We start from the raw sequence: 21,517 nt of genomic DNA on the forward strand, positions 1-21,517 counted from the left end.
GGATTTAAATCCAGGCTGACTGTCTTCCTTGTTTTTAAGTCCTGGACAGCACAGCCTCAATAGTAGCTGAGAGCTTCAGGTCTGTAATCAAATATAGATGACTTATCTTGAAAATAATAATAATATATAAGTAATGTTTACGTGGCTTCAGGATAAACTATTTTTTACTTTTCTGGAATTTTATTTTATTTTAGATCTGTAGCCTCCAAAACCTAGTATCACACTGGTTGCTTATCCAGGCACCTGGTTACAACTTACTCAGAGCATAATGAAAACAGTGAACATCAGAGAGTGTAGAGATAGAGAAAAGCACTTTGGATAAACGACTCTTCCTTCTTTACTACACAGACCTTTCCTGCTCTCTTCTTTGCTTCATGTGCCGTGTTGCTCATAAAAAAATGTTTCCATAGGACAGAGCAGGAAGCTTGTTTGTGAGCTTGATTTGGGAGCGAGAAAGTATCTTTGAACGGAGACTGGCTAACTGTGCCTGCCCACTGCCCTTCAGGCTGCTGGCAGAGCTCTCAGGAGGGGGACAGGAAGAATGTTAAGGCTGAAGGTGGAGGGTTCTGAAGTTAGGGCAGCTGGCTCAGCTGCCTGAGAGCCCAAACTTCACCTTCAATAGTGCTCTTCCCACCTCCTCCTGAAGATTGAGACATCAACACAGCAGCAAAAATATCCTGGTGATTTGTGATGCAAAGTAATTACTGCTAACAGCATCAACGGGGGATGCAGCTGCTCACAACACAGGCTTCAGGATCAAGGCTTCCAGCCCCAGTTCAGCATAAAATCCAGGATTGGCTACACAACCAACACAACTCAAAGTTGATTGGAGCAGAACCTTCCTTCTCCCCAGCAGGTCCTAGGGTTAGCTCCCAAAGAGTTCTGAGCCGTGGCTGGCTGGAGTGCACATGAGAGGTTTTTGCCACATCCCTCTGCCCTTTGATATCCAAACCACATCCCTTTTCTTTGCTCTTATAAGTACAGGTGTTGGCGGAAATTGCTTTTGACTGGGGACATATGTCCTTTCATTTTCAAGTTGCATCCCTTGTACCTGCATGTTGTTCACTTGCTGAGGTCTTGCTTTTCTGTGTTCTTTGTGGGTTCGCAGCAAGGCATCCCAGACCATACTAGGCTGTTGTCTACCACATCAGCCTAGGCACCCCGAGTCCCAGACCCTACTCCATAGAGGGCTTCCAAGGGACCATTTTTCTCTTGATGCTGTTTCTAACATTTCTCAAATGAGTGTGTGTTACTTTTATATAAATTTGGGGGTAGGGAGAGAACACGTTAATCTTTTAAAAAGAAAAAAGTGTTTTTAAGATACATTTTGCCTACTGGTAACACATTTTCTTCTGTCCTAGTTTTTCTTGTGGAGCAGGTGATCTCTGCTTGCATGTGGTTTGCAGAAGTCATAGATACTCTGTCCGCTTTTGAGGAACTAGAGCTGGCTACTGCAGACTTGTAATTGAGAAGACAAACCTGACCTGCACCACCGGTGCTCCCTCAAGAAACAGCCCTGAAACTAATAATAATTTTTTAAAAGACGGTTAATGGTACAGAGAAATCATTTAGAAGGAATGAGTGAGACGGCTGGGCACGGTGGCTCACGCCTGTATTTCCAGCACTTTGGGAGGCCGAGGCGGGCAGATCATGAGGTCAGGAGATCAAGACCATCCTGGCTAACACAGTGAAACCCCGTCTCTACTTAAAATACAAAAAAAAAAAATTAGCTGGGCGTGGTGGTGGGCGCCTGTAGTCCCAGCTACTCGGGAGGCTGAGGCAGGAGAATGGGGTGAACCCGGGAGTTTGAGCTTGCAGTGAGCCGAGATCGCACCACTGCACTCCAGCCTGAGTGACAAAGCAAGACTGTCTCAAAAAAAAAAAAAAAAAAATAGAATGAGTGAGACCTAGTATTTGCTAGCACAACGGAATGCCTATAGTCAAAAATAATTTAATTGTACATTTTAAAATAACTAAAAGAGTATAGCTGAAATGTTTGTAACACAAAGGCTTGAGGTGACAGACACCCCATTTACCCTGATGCGATTATTACACATTGCATGCTGTATCAAAATATCTCATGTAACCCATAAATATATACACCTACTCTGTTGGCACAAAAATTAAAAATGAAAAAAAGAAAGAAAGAGGCCTGACTTATTTGGAGTCGTAGGATTTTTGAAATAGAAAGAAGGTCTTAGACATCATCTTTTGTAACCCATTGCCCTGTAACTTGAGACCCAGGAGTTCCAGAGTGGTTGGAGTGAGATGGTCAAGATCACAAAATAAAGAAGTGACAAAAATAGGGTTGGATCTCAAGTCACCGTTCCCAAGACCAGACCCTTGTCTCTATGCAGTGCCATTTCAGCCTGTTCTCTGCTTTTGTTCTCACCCCTCTGGATCTTATGAGGTTTGTCTTCTTGATTGATTTAGAAAAACACTATCTATTTGACTTCTCTTAGCCATCTTTTGTGGTACCTGAGTCCCGCCAGCTTTCGCTAATCCTCTAGAAAGCAGGACAACTCTCTCTTTTCTGGATTATCTTACTAAAAGAGAACCAGAAATCCTGTAGTTAGGCCAGAGCTGATTAATTGGAAATGCATGAGCCTGGACTAAAAATAAATGGATTTTAAACTAACCAGATTTAGATTATCCAGTATTTTTTATGGAAGGAGAATAGGCCATCATGTCAACTGAAAAATAGCAGCTGTTTCAAATTATGAGATACTTTGAATAGAGCAATATTGGCTCAGCAAGGTTGTACAGTGTTATGGCATTATTTTAAAAAACAACCTCTTTGCTGTGGCAAATAGCTCCTGCAGTTATGCTGTTTGAAATGTTAATGTATGACTCCTCACATTACTTTCAAAGTTGTTCATTGCTTGGAACCAGTGATTTTAGGTGGCAACTAGAAAAACAGTTTGTAAATGGTAATAATTATATGATGTTGTTTTGAATGAATGTTGGAAAGACTGGTAGCACAAAGAACGTGAGAGTTACTTTTCATTAACTCCTTAAGTCACAACTATAATTCTTAGTCACGACTAAGGAGAGAAAAAGTCAATTTAAAACTGACTTAAAGAAAATTATTAAATGAGTACTAGGACAGCTGATACAAAGATATAGCCAAAGTGGTGATAGTATCTTGTTAATGTATGAAGTATAAAAACCAAGGCTTTAAGATGAAGCCCAAATTGAGGGTTCAAGGAAGGAACAGGGTAAAACTTGATTTAAAAGCATACAATTGGCAAAAAAAAAAAAAAGAAAAACGAAAAAAAACCATTTTGATGTCCAGATGAATTCTAATTCCTCTCTAAGAGTTCTGAAGACGATCAGCATCGTACTATTCGGCAGAAAAGACAAACTACTCATTAAATAGTTTTTTGAGCAGATTTATTTATTTAAGGTCTCTCCAGATAAAAGGTGTGACTACCTAGCTTTTCATTTAAGCTGGAGGACCTCTTTCCATTGTGCAGGCAGCACTAACTCACTCCATATTCCTGAAACAGAAAATATGTTTGACTCAGTTGATCGACACATGTATTTGATTTCTTTCCTTTTCTTCTTTTCTTGTGACATCAAAGGTCGTGCTTTGCCTTGTTCTGATTTCACTCTTTGAACCTGTTCCTTTTCACGCACCCTTGATAGAGTAGGAAGAGTTACCAAAGAAAAACACAAACAACAATAAGGAATCATACCAGTGCCGATGATGGGGCAATTCAGAAATAGCAGGGGCCTGATCTGTAGGGTGCTTAAACTTCCATGCATGATTTTCATGAAATGCAGCACCTCTAAAGCATAGGATTGGTGGTCAGGGTCTGATAGTTTCGTCTAGAATGAGCATCTAGTGCCAGTCCTTGCAGTCACTTGCAAGGAAGGAGGGCACGGAATAGAACATGTTGTAGATGGTTGACCCCTTGCAGTAGGGACTGAGGGATCATGACGGATACATCATGGATGGAAATCCACAAAGTGGAAACCGTTTTTGCTTGCCTTTAAAAGCAAATCTAAAAATATGTTTTCTAGCAGCTGTGTAACTGCAAGGAAAAAAAAAAAAATCTGCTCCACTGCAGCACAACTCACTCACCAGATATCTGCAGGGTTCAGATCTTAATGCTTCAGAAATTTGTTGCAGATTTTACTGTATATATTTAGACCAAGGAGCCTATTAGCTTGCAATCTGAGAGAACCTCTGCATTTTCATGAAAATGAGAAATGTGGCACTGTTGGCAACCTCGGGCTATAATTATGTTAATCTGACCATTTTAAGACTGAAATATGTTGTTTTAAAATGTTTCTGTATTTTTATTACTCGTAACAATGATCTGAAGAAATTTACTGAAATGCTAATAAGTTTCTATTCAGTATCACTTTGAGACTAGAGCACAAAAACTGAGTCAGATGTGGAATTTTGATATTTTTAATTTTGGCACAGAATTTTTATCGACAGATATGTACTCATATACATAGAGTATCTTAATATAAAAACTACCCAAATATAATTTTATATTTTAAATATAGATACAGTGAGTATATGTGCAAAGCTGTCTTGGCAGATATGTGCAATAACAAAACATCTCTGCATTTGCATTAAATTCCCAATCTTTGCTATGCCAAAAATTAATTTTGCGCATTATTACAAGATAAATGTTTTTCTATCAAGAACCATGCTAAAGCACCCAGTTCCCTGTTTTTGATATAAATGTAGGACAGGACTAGAATGGATAATGTAGTTGAAATTCTGAGAGCCTCTAAACACATATCTTGAGCTAATTAGTTCAGCTTCCTCTTCAGCAGCCAAAGCTTGCATTCTGGCCACAGACAAGTAATGACACGGGTGCTCTTTTCATTCACAAAAGAGATGTTCTCCCAGGTGGTAAGATGGGAAGGAAAAGAGAATGATCCAATGCCAAGATGTGGGTAATCACCCATCTCACAGTGATTATAGATAATTGCAATTTGAGTATATTTGTTGTTGTAACACTACGAAATGAATTGGGAGTCTTTTACGTATAGCCTGATCTGGGTTCAGAATGATCAATTAATTTGGGAATAGGAATGAGGAAAAGTACTTTTTGTTTTTTTCTGAGACAAGAGTCTCCCTCTGTTGCCCAGGCTGCAGTGCAGTGGTGCAGTGGTTCACTGCAACCTCCGCCTCCCGGGCTCAAGAGATCCTCCCACCTTAGTCCCCCAAGTTGCTGGGACTAAAGGCGTATGCCACCCCACCAGGCTAATTTTTCTATTTTTTGTGGAGGTAGGGTTTCACCATGTTGCCCAGGCTTGTTGCAAACTCCCGAGCTCAAGTGATCCACCAGCCTCGGCCTCCCAAAGTGCTGGGACTACAGGCGTGAGCCACCATGTCCAGCCTGGACCATTTTCTCAAATATGATATCTTTGAAATATAATACAGTATGATGTTCTTACATTGGCTGCATCCAGAGTCCTCGTTTTTTGCCAGTTCTTGTATCTCCAAAACGAATGTGTCATTCGTTTCATCCTCCTGTGAATACATTCAAGTGAGTATTTTCCGTTTTATTCATTTTCTTCTGCCTCACAGCTCACTGAGTGGGCCCGTGAATGTTTGCTGATGATATTAATAATCATGCGTGCTCAGTGACACAACAGTGATGGAACTCATTAGGTATTCACAGCACCAGAAGAGAAAGTGCAAGAAGGTTTTACTGAAGCAAGTAAGCAGCTGAATCAGGGGCTCAGAGTTCAGTGTCAGGACTACAGTCACAGTTATGAGACCACAGCCAAGAAGAGATTCCCAGCAGGGAAAAACCAAGCCTTTTGAGTCATAATCCAGTGCTCGATCCACCACACCCCACTGCCTTCCTTGAGATGATGGTGTGGAGGAGTACTGATTGACGAGGAGGATGAAACCTTTTTTTTTTTTTTTTGAGACAGAGTCTCACTCTGTCGCCCAGGCTGGAGTGCAATGGTGTGATCTCGGCTCACTGCAACCTCCGCCTCCCATGTTCAAGTGATTCTCCTGCCTCAGCCTCCCGAGTAGCTGGGATTACAGGCACCTGCCACCAAACCCGGCTAATTTTTGTGTTTTTAGTAGAGTCGGGTTTCACCACGTTGACCAGGCTGCTCTCGAATTCCTAACCTCAAATGATCCACCTGCCTGGGCCTCCCGAAGTGCTGGGATTACAGGTGTGAGCCACTGTGCCCGGCCAATTAAACCCTTTTTAATTAAAAAAAAAAAAATTGGAAACTAATTTGTGTACTTCAGTGGGTTGGAGGAAACGTCATCGAAATGGCACCAGTGTCTTGCTGCCCTAATTTTAAGAAATCCCCTTTATTTACTGTCACTTATCTTCTGTCCTCTCTGGGAGAAGTGTTGCTCTAACGTTGCTTTTCAGAAAAGTAAAGATAATGCAAAGATAAAAAGAGTTGGGGAGGTTGGGTTGGACATTGAGGGAAGATAAGCTACCCTTGGTTCAGCCTGCAGCTTGATTCTTTTTGAAGTGACTTGAAAGCTCTTGGTGCTAATCAAGAACTTTTTGTTTGTTTGTTTTTTGTTTTGTGTGTGTGTGTGTGTGTGTATGTGTGTGTGGGTGGCGGGGTTGGGGGGGAACAGAATCGTATTCTGTCACCCAGGCTGGAGTGCAGTGGTATAATCATAGCTGGAGTGCAGTGGTATAATCATAGCTCACTGCAGCCTTGAACTCCTGGGCTCAAGCCATCCTTCCACCTCGGCCTTCAAGTAGCCAGGGTACAGGCATGCACCACCATGCCTGGCTAATTTTTTAAATTTTAATTTTGCAGAGACAGGGTCTTGCTATGTTGCCCAGGCTGGTCTCAAACTCCTGGCTTCTAGCCATCCTCCCGCCTTGGCCTCCCAAAGTGCTAGGTTTATAGGTGTGAGAGCCACTGTGCTCAGCCCTAATCATGAACTTTGAAAAGTGCTCCATAGATTACAAAGCATTTTCTTCACTTGCCTTACATCCTGTGTGGCAAGGAAGTCTTTCCTTCCTGGAGGCAACGGGTAAGAAGAGCAACTAGACAGTGTGTAGCTCCTTACTCTCGGTAGGCATTTCGTCATATGGAGCATGACTTATTGACTTGCTTCTGTTCTTTCTCATGAGCTACTCAGTGTCAGGAGTACAGGGCTTGACTTAAACGTAGGGATACTCAAAGGCCCACCTGGCAGTTTGTTGTTGGGACACAGGGAAGGAGATTGTGTCTCTGAAGAGGAGGCTTCTGTCGGTGTCAGAACCTGGTGGGGAAGAAGGGATTGGTCAATATTTGGCTAAACTCCTTCAGCTGTTGGTGCAGCAAAAGGCATGGCAGGGCGTGGGCAGAGATGCCTGCCAAGCCCGGCCTCAGGGCATGTACAGCTCCCAAACTGGTTGTCTTTGAGGCTGTTATTTATCCAAATAAGGAGAAGCAGTAGTTTTGCTGACCATCTCAGATTTCCAAGCCATGCTCCCTGGCTGGCTGACTGACTTGCTATTTGAACTGAAAACACGAAGGTATTCCTTTGAAATGGAGCAGTCTTGTGGGGCTCGTGAGTACCCTAGAGTCATTACTTGGAAGAAGATTTTTTTTGCTCCCCACATTTGTAGATAACATGAACATGGCCTGGTCTATTTGACCCTTCTCTTGTGACTCTTGCAACACTCAATACAGATGGACCTGATCTGGGACAGAAATAGTACTCATTTTCAGAGGTTCTTGAACCACTGCCCTCCTTTGAAGAGGATTCAAAGGTCAGACCTCCACACTGATTTCTTAACACTAGAATGCAAGATTATTCTAGCACTTCATAGATCCTGGCCCTGTTATCTGACTTCAGGTAAGATATTTGAAGTCTCTGAGCCCCAGTTTGTTCATCTGTGAAATGGGAATTATAATGTATCTAATGGGAATGAGATGAGAATTAAATGAGGTAATTTTGGAAAGCATTGGTAAATAGGAAGTCACCCAAAATATTCATTTTCTTCCCTATTTCCATCTTCTCTTGGCAGATTTAATTGACAATATTTATAATAGAGAAATTCTAGATAATTATGATTGCTGTCCAAAGGATTTAACCAAGCTCACAGTAGAATGGAGATTGTGATGTGAACGTTCAGTGACCCTGCATTACTATGTCCCTCTACTCACTAAAGCAGTGGTTCTCAAAGAGTATTCCCTGAATCAGCAGGTCAGTATCACCTGGGGACTTGTTAGAAATACAGATTCCTCGGCACCACCCGAGACCTACTGAATCAGACACAGTGGATGTTAGACCCAGTAATCTGATTTACTAAACCCTCCAGGTGATTCTGAAGCCCACCATCTGAGAGTTGGAGAACGACTGTCCGAGAGTAACTCACTGATTGGGTCGGTAGTCTAGCCATTCCCCAGGGCACCTGGACTTTCCTATCCCTTGTCCTTGACCATGCCTTAGTTCCTGCCTGGAATACCTAAGAAAGGGACCTCTTTCTTACCTGCTGAAATTCTATTCATCATTCATGAACCCACTCTCACCTCTTCAGAAAAGTGTTCCTCAATCATCCCCACCATAAGAACCTCATTATTCTATGAACTACGAGAGTATTTGTCTGTTGCACTCATTTGACACTTAGCAAAGTTATTCTTGCTTTCTCATATTTTAATGTTCACGTACATGCCTTATTTTTCCTACTAGAATGTAAGTTCTTCAAAGGTAGAAATCATGTCTTACAGATCCCTTTTCCCTCATCAGCCTTAACCCTGGGCTTTGTATATAGGTAGCTACTCTGTAAATATATGGATCCACAGAATCTCATCATTGGAATGGGCCTTAGAGAAAGTCTACATGAGATTTCTTATTTACAGATAAAGAAAGGGATGTTGGCCAGGCGTGATGGTTGACGCTTGTAATCCTAGCACTCTGGGAGGCCTAGGCAGGAAGATTTCTTGAGGCAAGGAGTTTGAGGCCAGCCTGGGCAATGTCGTGAGCTCTTAGCTCTACAAAAAAAAAAATGTTTTTTAATTAGCTGGGCATGGTAGTGTGCACCTGTAATCCTACCTATTCAGGAGGCTGAGGTGGGAGGATCACTTGAACCAAGGAGTTCAAGGCTTCAGTGAGCTATGATCACACCACTGCACTACAACCTGAGCAACAGAATGAGACCCTGTCTCTTTAAAACTAAAAAAAGTGAAAAGAAATAAAACAATGTTAACACCTGGACCAAAATGCTAGTTCCGGGATTCCCCATTTGGTGTCCTTCCCCCATCACCCTGCTGTGCCGACTGCAGAGAAACATACCTGGGGGCTTTCAGAGCCACTGGCCTGGCCCCAAAACTAGCAGGTGTTCTCATGTTCTCTGCCACAGACTCCAACTAAACCCAAGGAAAGCAGATGGGTTTTCAAAGCTATACTCATTTAATTTATAAACCTGGAACCTCTTAGATTTTTTCATAACTAATGAAAACTGGGAAAGTACAAAATTTTCATTCATAAGCCTATAAAATTGTATAACAAATGGCATCAATTCCTAGCCTTACACATGAGAATTTCCCCAGCTCACACACTCTGTATACTTAGGATACCCATGGAACTTCTTTTATTTTTGAATAAAAGTTCACAGTGAAGATCATTCACAGTGGAGCAGGCGGCTCTTCTGAACCCAGGAAGAATCGGCATGAGGGCTTTTTTAATCTGGGTCCCCATCATTGTTTTTTTCATGTTTATTTTGAGGAAAAATTGAACCTGGCAGATCTGTGAATTACTGTCTTTCGGCGTTACCCTCTGGGACTATTCCCTCAGACAATCCTTTCTTCTCTTGACACATGGGCTGATGTTGTTTGGCTGAGGATCAAAATAATGGCACAACTAAAACACCTTTCATCAGAAGTCATCCATAACATACCCTTTAAAATTTGCTCCACAGACCCAGCTCACCTTATGCTGTATGTTTTTTCTTTTGCTTGGTAATAGAACCTACACATATCCTACTGAGATCAATATGAACACAGCAGAATGCAGGCAATGGAATGTGTTTCCTGTACAAGGGCTAAGATGGTAACCCAGGTCCACAGAGTTGGTTTCAGAAAAGCTATAATCAAAGAAGGAGGAACAGTGAAGGGAGACATGAGACAGGCCTGAAGGGGTTAAACCTACTAGGGAGCAATTGGTAGTAAGAAGCTGAGACCACATGAGGCTGTGAGAAAGGAGTTATTACAGAACCAGACATCCTGGGATTTGAGTAGCTCCATTGTGAGAAGACATTGACAGACCACGAATAAATGGCCATATGGTTTCCAAGTTGACATCTGCCATTCCCCAATGTGTTTACCACCATTTTCTCTCATGGGCTCTGAAAACCATCTATCCTTTACACTGCAATTGTATAGTGTGAAATTCTACATAGATCAACATCAATTCATTGTTTCAGTTAGGTATATCATATCATCAAACTAAAATATATATACATTTTAATTTTCATGCTGTAATCATCCTAAAGTTATATAACACTCCATCTAGCTGTTTTCATATCTATCCTTTAAACTGCAGTTGTACAGCATAACATTCTTTTTTTGTTTTTGTTTTTGTTTTGTTTTGGTGGTGGGGAGACAGAGTCTTGCTCTGTTGCCCAGGCTGGAGTACAGCTGCATAGTCTTGGCTCACTCCAGCCTCCATCTCCCAGGTTCCAGCAATTCTCCTGCCTCAGCCTCCCAAGTAGCTGGGATTACAGGTGTGTGCTACCATGACTGGCTAGTTTTTGTACTTTTAGTAGAGATGGGGTTTCACCATGTTGTCCAGGCTGGTCTCAAACTCCTGGCCTCAGGTGATCCGCCCACCTCGGCCTCCCACAGTGCTGGGATTACAGATGTGAGCCACTGCACCCTGCTGTATAGCATAAAATTCTACACAGATCAACATCACCTCATTGTGTAAATTTAGGTATGTTATATCATCAAACTAAAATATATATATACATTTTAATTCTCACGTTGTTGTAATCATCCTAAAGTTATATAATGCTCTACCTAGCTATTTTTGCTCACGATATAATCAATTGGGTCAGTTTCTCCAGTGAAAAGAAAGAAGAGCATAGAGTGCAGCGATGGAGATCCTGTGCCTCTGTGGGTGGTGCATGCATCTCTGAGGGGCATGGTCCTGAGAATGTCACCCCATAATGGAATTAGGGTTATAATGGTAAGGGATTTTAATCAGCTAAGGTTCAGATATTTTATTTCATAAGTAATCCGGTGCCTGTGACTGATGATGACTTTGTGCATGTTTCTGTGTGTACATATATGTATATGTAAACATATGTATACCTTGTGATATGGTGATATCCATATAGTACTGAGTGATGTATAATATCGATAGGTATATATAATATATATAAGCATATATACTGATATATCTATTAAATATAACTAATATATAACTAATTATATAACTTAGTCATTTTGAGGCAAGTAGATAAAACCTAATTGTAAGTCAAGAGAGGCTCTAAATCATTAGAGCCGAAGCCCAGTGAGATGCCCCAGTGATTCTTTTCCTTTGCTGTGAAAATCTGGACCTGTGAATGGAGTGAGGTACTTCTCAACAGACTTGTTCATGTTTCACACCATGGCCAGAAATCGAATAAGGAATCCATCAGTGATCACGCTTGGGCAGGCATGAGGAGCATCGTTCTTTGCAGAATAGCTTGCAGTGTCCTGAAGTGCACAGCAGGTCACACGCAAACAACCGAGGAAGCTGGGGTTCTTGCTGCTTCACTGCTTAGCAGCTATGGGAAGCTGGGTGAGGTTCTTAACTCCCTGCACTTCTGTTTCCCAACTATTCAAAAAGACATAGGACACCTGTTCTATGTCTTTCACTGAGTTCTGGAGCCCATGAAATGTCACAATTGAGAGCCCTTTGTAAACTGCAAACTGCTATGTGATTATTGGAGTGTTTGTGGGTGGGGTATGGTGAGCACGGGGATTTAAAATCTCTTGTTAGAATATGAAGTGTCACAAGCAAATAAAGCAGTATATCCTATATGGCAACATGTGGTTGACGAGTTAAATAGTAGTTTCAAGAACTGTCATATAGAGAAAAATAAAGTCTAAGGCACTAAAAAGTTGTAGTTGGGTGCCGTAGATAACTTACTAGCATCCAATCTAGAAAACGTTAAAAGGGAGCTGTGCATAAAAGAACAAGGTTCGTCCAGGAAATGGGTGGATGTGCAGAGATGGAGATAAGAGAAGGAATTATTTGTACCATGTGTTGCAAGTGGCATAAAAAAGATATCATTTTACAAACTGTAACTATTTTTGGTACAAAAGGAGGTTGTCCTTGGCCTGGAGAACATGGGAGTAGCCCAGCAGAAGATTGAGTGTCAGGGAGAAGGACATTTTTCTTTTATCCATCCTACAGCACTGCACAATTATTGATTGTGGCTTGGAAGCGAAATGATTTATTTAACATTACTTCTTTATTCTGCTCCAGATTGAGATCTTTAATCACTGTTGGACCCAGGGCTGGTCAGCCAGGTCTGGCCACTGGAGGGCTCAGTAGAGTACCTCTGTCAAAAGATTTATAGAAATAACGCTCATCTTAAATATAGCCATAAGCTAACCGCTGACTGGACCATCTCTTTCCTGGGAATTAAATAATTTTGGCAGCAGTCTGTCTGTCTGTCTCATGTCTGGGAGACATTCCGTTTACAATCAAATGAAACAATAGGCTAACTAAAACCTTACAAACAGCAATCTTCCCAATTTTACCAATGCAAACAAGATGAATTTGAAATTTTTTCAACGTAATAATCCCTTCCCTTCCTAATATCATCTTCATATCTATAGGCACAGTTCAGATTTTCTTTGAGCAAATGTAATTTTTTTAAAGCCAATGAAGAAATGAATATGAAAGGGAAAATAGGAATGAATATGTGTCACAATACTATTGGCCTTGCCAAAGCATAAAAATTACTTCCTGTTGAGGTAATCCTGAATATTTCCTAGCATGTCCATTCTTAACACTGACTCAGAAAGAATACATTGCTTCCACTTTGCTTTTAGGCCTAGTCAATGAAAGGAAGAGGGAAAATGAAGAGTAGGACACTTTATACACTGCTGGGAAGAGTAACGTAGTAATGGCTGTAATGTCCCAAGGTAGAGAAGGCAGAGGAGGATCTGGTGAAGTAATCAAACCAAAGCGTGGGGGTGTTAGTGGTTGCATACATTCATACTGAACCAAACTTTGTGGTGAGTTAGCCTGAAAGAGCCCTTCTCTGGAGAATGTGCCTTCCACTGAGATAAAGCCACTGGGTCCTAGATAGCACCAGGATATTGTTTAGGAAATTGGCTTGTCTGGTTCATTAGCAGGTACTCTGGGGCCTTTGGAGATTGAACTCCACCTCTCTTGGGTGAGCTTGGCGCTTGCTAAAGAGCATTTAACTCATCCTGATTCACCGCAGGATTGGGCTGGCTTTCAAACTCCTGACAGTGAATTACTGCTCTTGTAATGACGAATCCATGCGTGCATGCTACAGACAGTGCCCTGGAGCATTTTGAAAGTGAAAGGAAATTGCTGTGAACCTGGCAGGAAGGAAGGGAAGGGAGAGGTAAACTAGACTTCTTCTCGCATTGAACCGACCGACTCTCATTGTAACAGGGTCAACAGAAGCCACCTCTCTCTAGCGTAATGGACATGGTTTCTTGTGGTTTTACGCTTTGTTGCTTTTTTTTGTTTGTGTTTTTGGAGCCAGGGTCTCACTCTGCCACCCAGGCTGGAGCGCAATGATGTGATCTTGGCTCACTGTAGCCTCTCAATCTCTCAGGCTCAAGTGATCCTCCCACCTCAGCCTCCCAAGTAGCTGGGAACACAGGAATGCACCAGCATGCCCAGCTAAGTTTTTACTTTTTGTACAGGCTGGGCCTCCCTATGTTGCCCAAGCTGGTCTCAAACTCCTGGGCTCAGGAGATCCTCCTGCTTCCACATCCCAAAGTGCTAGGATTACAGGTGTGAGCCACATAGCACCTAGCCCATAGCAGATATGGGATAACATGTCGAACATGGCATGACTTGCTTAGCCAAGCAGCAGAGAGACAGACAGTTCACTGTTTGTTTCCTGGGGGACAGCCTGGCCCCAGACCCTTCACATACAGTCACTGGGACAAGCAACCCTGCCCATAATAAGCAGGTAAAGAAGAATTATAAGAGCCATGTCTGTTAGCACACCTCACGCCATAAGACAGGGTCTTTGGAGGATGTGATAGGGGCAGCATCGTGGCCTAATCAGACAAGGGGGACCACCCCTCCATCCCCCTTCCTGGAAAGTACGTGCTTGACTGAAGACACAAAACAAAACCTGCCTAATGTATACCAGATTCATCAGAAGCTGATAGTGTGTGCCTCCCATACTCTGGTGAGAAATAACAAACCCTTGCTGATTAGATTAAAAATCAAAACAAGAGCTTCCACATTCCTTCTACTGTTTTCTGACCTCTTAGGTGGCATCTGTTACAACCACTTCATCCAAATGTTTTTCCTAGTGAGACATCTTAGGAGGGTGGCAATGTCACGTGCTCCATTTGCCCCCTTCTTTAATAACCACAAAGTGATTTGATGGCAGTAAACAGTTTTTTTAGAAAGCCTGCAAAGGACTGGATTTGAACTTGAAAGACGTCATGGAATTCTTTTGGTCAGCAAGAACAACCTCTAAAAGCCTTAAAATGTTTTAAAAATGCACAGGCTGCCCAGAGCGTGGTAGTTGGGTGTGGCGTGAAGCCAGTGGGGCTTCCAGCGCAGTGAGTGGAGTTCCTTGTCACCGTATTCCCACTTGGATAGCTTTCGGTTCCACCCAGTCCCCAAGGGCTCAGAAAACATGATGGTAATCAGAGCCTGCCTGGGAGCGCAGGAGATGCTTCCTTTCTCCCCCACCTTTTGCTAGCAATGCATTAATGCCAGTCCTCCGCTGAGAGCTGCACAAGTCACTTCGTGTTGTGGACACGCACCTTCTTGTACCTGTTCCCCTGGAAGATACCAGCTGTGCTGACAGCGGTTGTAGCCAGAGGTCTCTGGGGATCGCCTACCTTCTCGTCCTTCATCTTGTTTAGGGTGGGGCAGAAGGGCTCTGGTTTCCTTTCCAGAATCCCCTCTGCACAGCCATGGTTTGCCCTCTCTATCTTTCCTTCTCGTTTCAGATGTATTTTCCAGGGTGATTGCAGTTCCTTGTCCGGCGCTATGTAGGACTGATTAATGGCTGCTACCCAAAGTTCAGCGTGGTAAAACAGGGCTGGTTAATTAATAGACAGCCTCCTTATCTCCCTCACGTTTTCCCTCTGGTGTTAAACCAGGAGAAGAGGCTTACGTTTCCTTCAGCTGCCAATTCCCAGACTTCAAAAGTCTGGCAGCAAAGTGGGTATTGGGTGCTGGTCTAGGTTTTTGCAGTAGCATCTTTAAGTCAACAGAAAACTGATCTGAAAGTTGGCTCCTCTGGATTGAGTATGTTGGGTTTTTTGACAGTTTCATTTCTCGGTGGCTGGTTGTTTGCCCTTTCTAATGATCCTGTTTGCCTTCAGCGAAATATATTTTGTAATATTTCCTTTGCTGTTAACCCATTTACCTAGGTCGTTTAAAGTTCCTTCATTGGTGTTTTCCCTGTAAGCAGTTGTTGAAGGACTGAGTCACCCGTGAGGTAGCCTGTGGTTGGATGTGGGCTGAGGTTATTCAGTGACTAATTTCCAAGGGGAGGAGAAATTGACTTATCACGGGGAAGGTTACTTTTTATCCATGCCAGTGTCAGCTTCTCTCCGAAAACTGGGTAATACAAAATGGTCTTTATTGGTTGTGAACACTCGAGCTGAGAAACATTTTAGGATCTTTGTGTCTTTTGTGATGATTTTGTTTCTGAAGAGGAAGCTGTCTAAAATATTCAAGTGTGCAACCAAGGATTTAAATGAAGCCAGCAAACAAAGGAATCATGTAATCAGGACCTGAGCGAATGTGCTTACTCACGGCGTTAGTTACACAGGTGATTTCCTTAAGAAAAAGTAAGTGGCTTTAATTCTTTGAGGGTGAAAGAGTGTCTTAAGATTCCTTTTCAGTTTTCTCTGCTTACTTCATTGTGTGGTCTGATTGAGTGGTATGTTTACAAATTCTAGACTTGGAAGGGTGGGGTTTGAAATACAACAAACTGTACATAATATTCCTTTTCCACAAGCAATATATATATATATAAATGCTCCACAGACATGATTACATGAGGCAGTTTCCCAAGATGATTTTAAACAAATATTTTTTATACTAGGTTTTTTTTTTCTGGAAACAATTTTAATATGTTGTTTCTTATCTTACATTCAAGAAACTTCTGAATGAGTGATACTCGATTTGACTTATGGTTCTTTTGGGAAATAAAATATAGCTACATGTAAGAATTTCTAACTCAGACTTCAGATCTTAATCTGAAATGGCCCCAGATATTTTCTGGTGTTTCAGAAGTATGGTGTAAACAGCATTTTGATCCGTGTGCAGTCTGTGGGCAGGGACACCTGCCTGTCAGCCTGCTATTATGATGAGGCTCTTGAAGAAACTACCCTCTTTCTAAGAACTGGAAGAACTCAAATAATGAAGAGACAATAGAGGTTTGGGCAGTAATGGAAAGAAGAAAAGACAGTGCCTAGCCAAGCAGATGAATGAGGTAGAACAGTCTTGTTCGTACATTGCCATTATATCTAGTGCAGTTGAATGAACATTTTCTATGTCTGGGCTTAGGTGCAGGCAAATAGTTATCTGTGTTGTATTCAGATAAGGGGTTAGAAGAACCTTTATTTTTCTGTGTCGGTCATCTCTTTCTTGCTGTAAAATGAAATTGTTTAAAGCTTACATTATGACATTAGTGTTGAAATTCTGTGGGGAAAAAGTGTCAATGGTACAACATAGCTAGTTACTTAAACTCACTGAGGGAAAAGAGATGATAAGATTAGTAGCATCAGAGAGATCAGTGGTAGAATAAGGGACTGGGATATATTAATGTGAATGGCAACTCGTGTGTGTGTGTGTGTGTGTGTGTGTGTGTGTGTGTGTGTGTGTTGCTTATTTATTTTCTTTGTAAGTTTAGTATAATTTTCTCCCACAAGGCCTGACTTTGAGTACCAGCGCAGGAAAAACCCAGTATGTATTTAATGCCATGTTTTTACTCATTAGCCAAATAACAGTTAAAAACCAAAACAAAATAAATCTGTGTTGGTGACAGATTCTAGGAAGATCTCTCCTTAGTAAGAATACCCGCAGCAAAGGCTGGGTTTGTTTTAAATTGTGAATTATACAATCTTAACCATCATGCTGCTTCCATCTATCAGATTCTGGAGTCTCTAAATTCTACTTTTTATTGCAAGTGTGACCTTGGAAATCCCACTGAAGACTTGAAAACATCCCTCCAGTGATGTCCCCTTACCTTCCCCCACATCCTAAGAGCGAGTTGCCTTAGGTTGGTCCCTGTCTTTTATGGTAGGATTCCCAAGTTGTCTGATCGTAAGGGTTCATTCTAGTTGTGGTTTTAAAACAAATGTTTCCCACTCTATGTTGGGATCATTGTGTCATTTTTCTTCTTGGGCTCTATTTAGAGCCAAGGATGAAATACATGATCCTGGTTCTTTTTAAAACTCTGTCTTGGAAAGTCAGTCACAGCTTGGCAAACCAACATAAGAATTCTGCCAAGACTTCCAACATCTAAGTCACCTGTGTTGATAGAGACATTCAACCTCAGATTACCAATTCTGTCATAACCGAATGTTTGTATTCAGCGCCACTGTGGATAACTCAGATTGACGGTGACTCTTTCGGTGACCCTTTTGGATGATGGCAAGATTATTTTGAAGTGGACAGGGCAGGGAAGACACACAGGATTAGCTCCAGATCCGGGCTGCTGACTGTTCATGGCAAGCAGCCGTCCTCATTGGCTGAGGTCCCATTCTGGTTGGTTGGTGTCCATGCCATACTGGATATTAGCTGTAAAATATTTCGACTATCACTGGTGTTTCCCACATGAATGCCCAATACAATGTATAAGAATTACTTTTAGTTAATTGTTATATTTCTTTCTAATCTCATCTATACATACCACTAGAAAATCTATTGAGATATTCTAGTTAGATCTTTAAATGTTTCATTTTAAAGGTTATTTATGTATCTCCTAACCATTTTTTGCATGTCACCAAGCATGTTTTTAAAATACCTTTGTAAATACCTTTGCTGTTTTCAAAGAAATGTACTCAACTTTTTATGAATTTAAATAAATTTTACATTTTCTTTTTACTAATATTATTTATCCTTCTGGACAGTTCTATACTCTCTAGAATATTTTATTTTATTTTATTTTATTTTATTTTATTTTATTTTACTTTATTTTATTTGAGACAGAGAGTCTTGCTGTGTCGCCCAGGTTGGAGTACTGTGGTGTATTCTTGGCTCACTGCAACCTCCGCCTCCCAGGCTCAAGCAATTCTTGTGCCTCAGCCTCCTGAGTAGCTGGATTACATACAGGCGCATGCACTGCGCCTGGCTAATTTTTGTATTTTTTTATAGAGACAGGGTTTTGCCATATTGCCCAAGCTGGTCTCAAACTCCTGGCCTCAAGTGATCCGCCCACCTCAGTCTCCCAAAATGTTGGGATTATAGGCGTGAACCACTGCACCCAGCCCCTAGAATCTTAATGTCCCTTTTTACACTCCTGCCAAAAAGAGGAAAGCTTCTGCTGGTTAATTGGGATCGTAGTCCCCCAGATCAAGATGTACTCTGAAGGTGGCTAAGGAAGGAAAAGAGAACAGGGAATAGTGACTGACCTAGTTAGGACTGTTGTTCATACCAAGAGGGTTCTAGATATTATATTGATTGATTGATTGATTGAGACAGAGTCTCACTTTGTCACCCAGGCTGGAGTGCAGTGGTATTATCTCGGCTCACTGCAACCTCCACCTCCTGGGTTCAAGCAATTCTCTTGCCTCAGCCTCCCGAGTAGCTAGGACTACAGGTGCATGCCACCATGCCCAGCTAATTTCTGTATTGTAGAGAGGGGGTTTTGCCACGTTGGCCAGGCTAGTCTCGAACTCCTGACCTCAAGTGATCCGCCTGCCTCGGCCTCCCAAAGTGCTGAGATTACAGGCCTGAGCCACTGTGCCCAGGCAGTTCTACATATTTTAAATATTTTTCTGGAATTAATAACAATAATGACAACAGTACCTACCATTTGTTGTATGTGATTTGCCTTGGACACCGTGTAATGCTTTATAAACAGTGGCATATTTGAGTCGATGTGATGAATTTATCTTGATGTTTGTTTTGGTTGGTTATTGCATTGTGTAATCTGATTATGTGGAGAATTTGCCCACATATCCGCTGCTCGCTGAGCCAGTCCCTCCTGTATTTTATGACCTGTGAAGCCCTGTGCTGCTTCCTGCTGAGCCATACTTTGCTTTTTATTGAGCCCTGAATTGTGAAGGCAGAGTGAGAGAGGTATTTATAGAGGATCCGTGTCGCTCTCCTGCAAAACCTGTGTCACGCAGTTGCCCAGCCTCCCTGGAATGAGCATCAATCAGGTGTATTATCATGCAATGACCTTGGGACTGTCCCTTCTGGTCTAAAGCACTGAGCACCTGAGTCATGAGGGTGTCCAGTGAGCAGGGAGGTCCTCATGGGCTGGAGCATCAGGGCAGGGGCCATGCAGAGCAGACGCACCTGGAGCCTGACCTCGAACCTTCATATGGATCCCCAAGAACTAGCACATGGGGAGAGATTCCCTGGAGTGAGGGCAGCATCAGGATATCACAAGTTAGGTTTAGAGAAGGGAGAACAGATTAGCCTATCATAGTGGGAGCTCTGTGTGTGAGTCTTGGGAGGGGAGTAGGGAGGAAGTGGAGATAAAGTTGTAATTGTGAGGGAGGAGCCTGCATACTCCAGGGGGCCCAGAAATAGCCCCTATAGGAGCCAAGAGGCCAATTCCGTGGTGCCCAGGTCATGTATTCAAAAAGGGCTCCATTTTGTTGCTACATATTCGCACCTTATTTGCACTTCTCATTGGTCACTTTCATTATGAAATCCACTTGTCTATGTAAAACTTGCAGGGCAGGGATTCTACACCGCTGGATCCTTCCAGGAGCAAGATAAGGAAGCCGTGGGAGTCCCACTGGTTGTTCCTGCATTCTTATCTACGAAGTTTAAGAAAGAAGGTGCCCTCTCCATGGCGCTTGGGAGTTTCCATGGAACTTGGGGGCTTGTTTAGAACTGTATCCTAGAATAACGCCAGGCACTTACCAAGTGCTTGGTAAATACTCTTTACTACATGCAGTGAATTTTTGTGATAAAGAAGCAGTTAGTTTGTATCCTGTGCATTAGGCTCTGTTTCATTTTCAACCTTCTCCTGGTGCCTCTACTATCCCTACTGTCTTCCACATCATCCACATCATGGGGTCTCTTGGCTGCTCATCTTGGTTCTTGCCATTCAAGCCCCCACCTCTTTCCTCGGGTCCCTCCCTCATCCACCCTCCAACCATTTATACCCTTCTTCTCTGTCACATCTCCTGGAAGTCAGGATAGGGACTGTGGGCTCCTGTGATCTCACCAATAGAACTTGAAGAATGGATGGAGCCTGTCTCTCCTTCCCTCAGTTATTTGGAGAATCTCAGTGGTCATTTCCCCACTGCACCTTGACCAAAGCAAAAATATATGAAATCATCATATCCTGAGTTAGTTTTTTTTTTTTTATTCTACTCCCTTGCTACACACAGTAGCATAGTTGCAAATTACAGTTGACCATTGAACAAGGTGGGAGTTAGGGATGCTAACTCCCCCACACACAGTAAAAAAAAAAATCTGTGTAGAGGCCAGGTGCAGTGGCTCATGCCTATAATCCCAGCACTGTGGGAGGCCGAGGCAGGCAGATCACCTGAGGTCAGGAGTTCGAGACTAGCCGGGCCAACATGGAGAAACCCCGTCTCTACTAAAAATGCAAAAATTAGCTGGGCGTGGTGGCACATGCCTGTAATCCCAGCTATTTGGGAGGCTGAGGTAGGAGAATCACTTGAACCCAGGAGGCGGAGATTGCAATGACTGAGCTGAGATTGCGCCACTGCACTCCAGCCTGGGAGACAGAGCGAGACTCCATCTCAAAAAAAAAAAAAAAAAAAAAAACTGTGTAGAACTTTTACCTCCCCGCAAGCTTAACTACTCACAGCCTACAGTTGACCAGAACACTTACAGATGACGTGAATAGTCGATTAACGCATAGCTTGAATGTTATATATATTATATACTGTATTCACATAATCAAGTAAGCTAGAGAAAAGCAAATGTTCTTAAGTAAACCATAAGGAAGAAAAAAATGTGTTTCCTATTTATTAAGTGGAAGTGGATCATCATAAAGGTCTTCATCCTCGTCAACTTCATGTTGAATAGGTGAGAAGGAGGAAGAGAAGGGCTTGGCCTTGCTCTCTCAGGAGTGGCAGGGGAGGAAGGATATCTGTGTATAAGTCAACCTGCACAGTTCGAAGCTGTGTTCTTCAAGGGTCCACTGCCATTGTACTCTTATTGCTTAATTAT

The 21,517-nt window shown here is 42.3% G+C and overlaps 1 protein-coding gene and 1 long non-coding RNA gene across 52 annotated transcripts in view; one reads left to right on the top strand and one right to left on the bottom strand.

Moving 5' to 3' along the window:
* Positions 1–21,517, top strand: part of KIAA1217 — an 854,498-nt gene that overhangs the window by 757,043 nt on the left and 75,938 nt on the right. For 7 of the 50 annotated variants that reach the window (XM_009458083.4, XM_054660832.1, XM_054660836.1 and 4 more), the window contains exon 1: positions 15,472–15,975. The exons of the other annotated variants lie outside the window; for them this stretch is intronic. The gene's annotated coding sequence lies outside the window, so the exon portion shown is untranslated. Of the gene's footprint in view, positions 1–15,471; positions 15,976–21,517 lie in introns of those variants that run through there. 50 annotated transcript variants of the gene reach the window in all.
* On the bottom strand, positions 3,377–15,439 carry LOC104008126 (uncharacterized). 2 transcript variants are annotated; one of them, XR_682580.5, is made up of 4 exons: positions 15,016–15,439; positions 7,156–7,228; positions 5,425–5,500; positions 3,377–3,640 (listed from the first exon to the last, which is right to left on the bottom strand). It is a non-coding gene; the product is annotated as an uncharacterized LOC104008126 (long non-coding RNA). The 2 variants fall into 2 exon arrangements; XR_008537737.2 differs by having other exon boundaries at positions 3,377–3,500; positions 15,016–15,438.

This window comes from Pan troglodytes, chromosome 8 (assembly GCF_028858775.2).
Source record: "Pan troglodytes isolate AG18354 chromosome 8, NHGRI_mPanTro3-v2.0_pri, whole genome shotgun sequence".
Lineage (NCBI taxonomy): Eukaryota > Metazoa > Chordata > Mammalia > Primates > Hominidae > Pan > Pan troglodytes.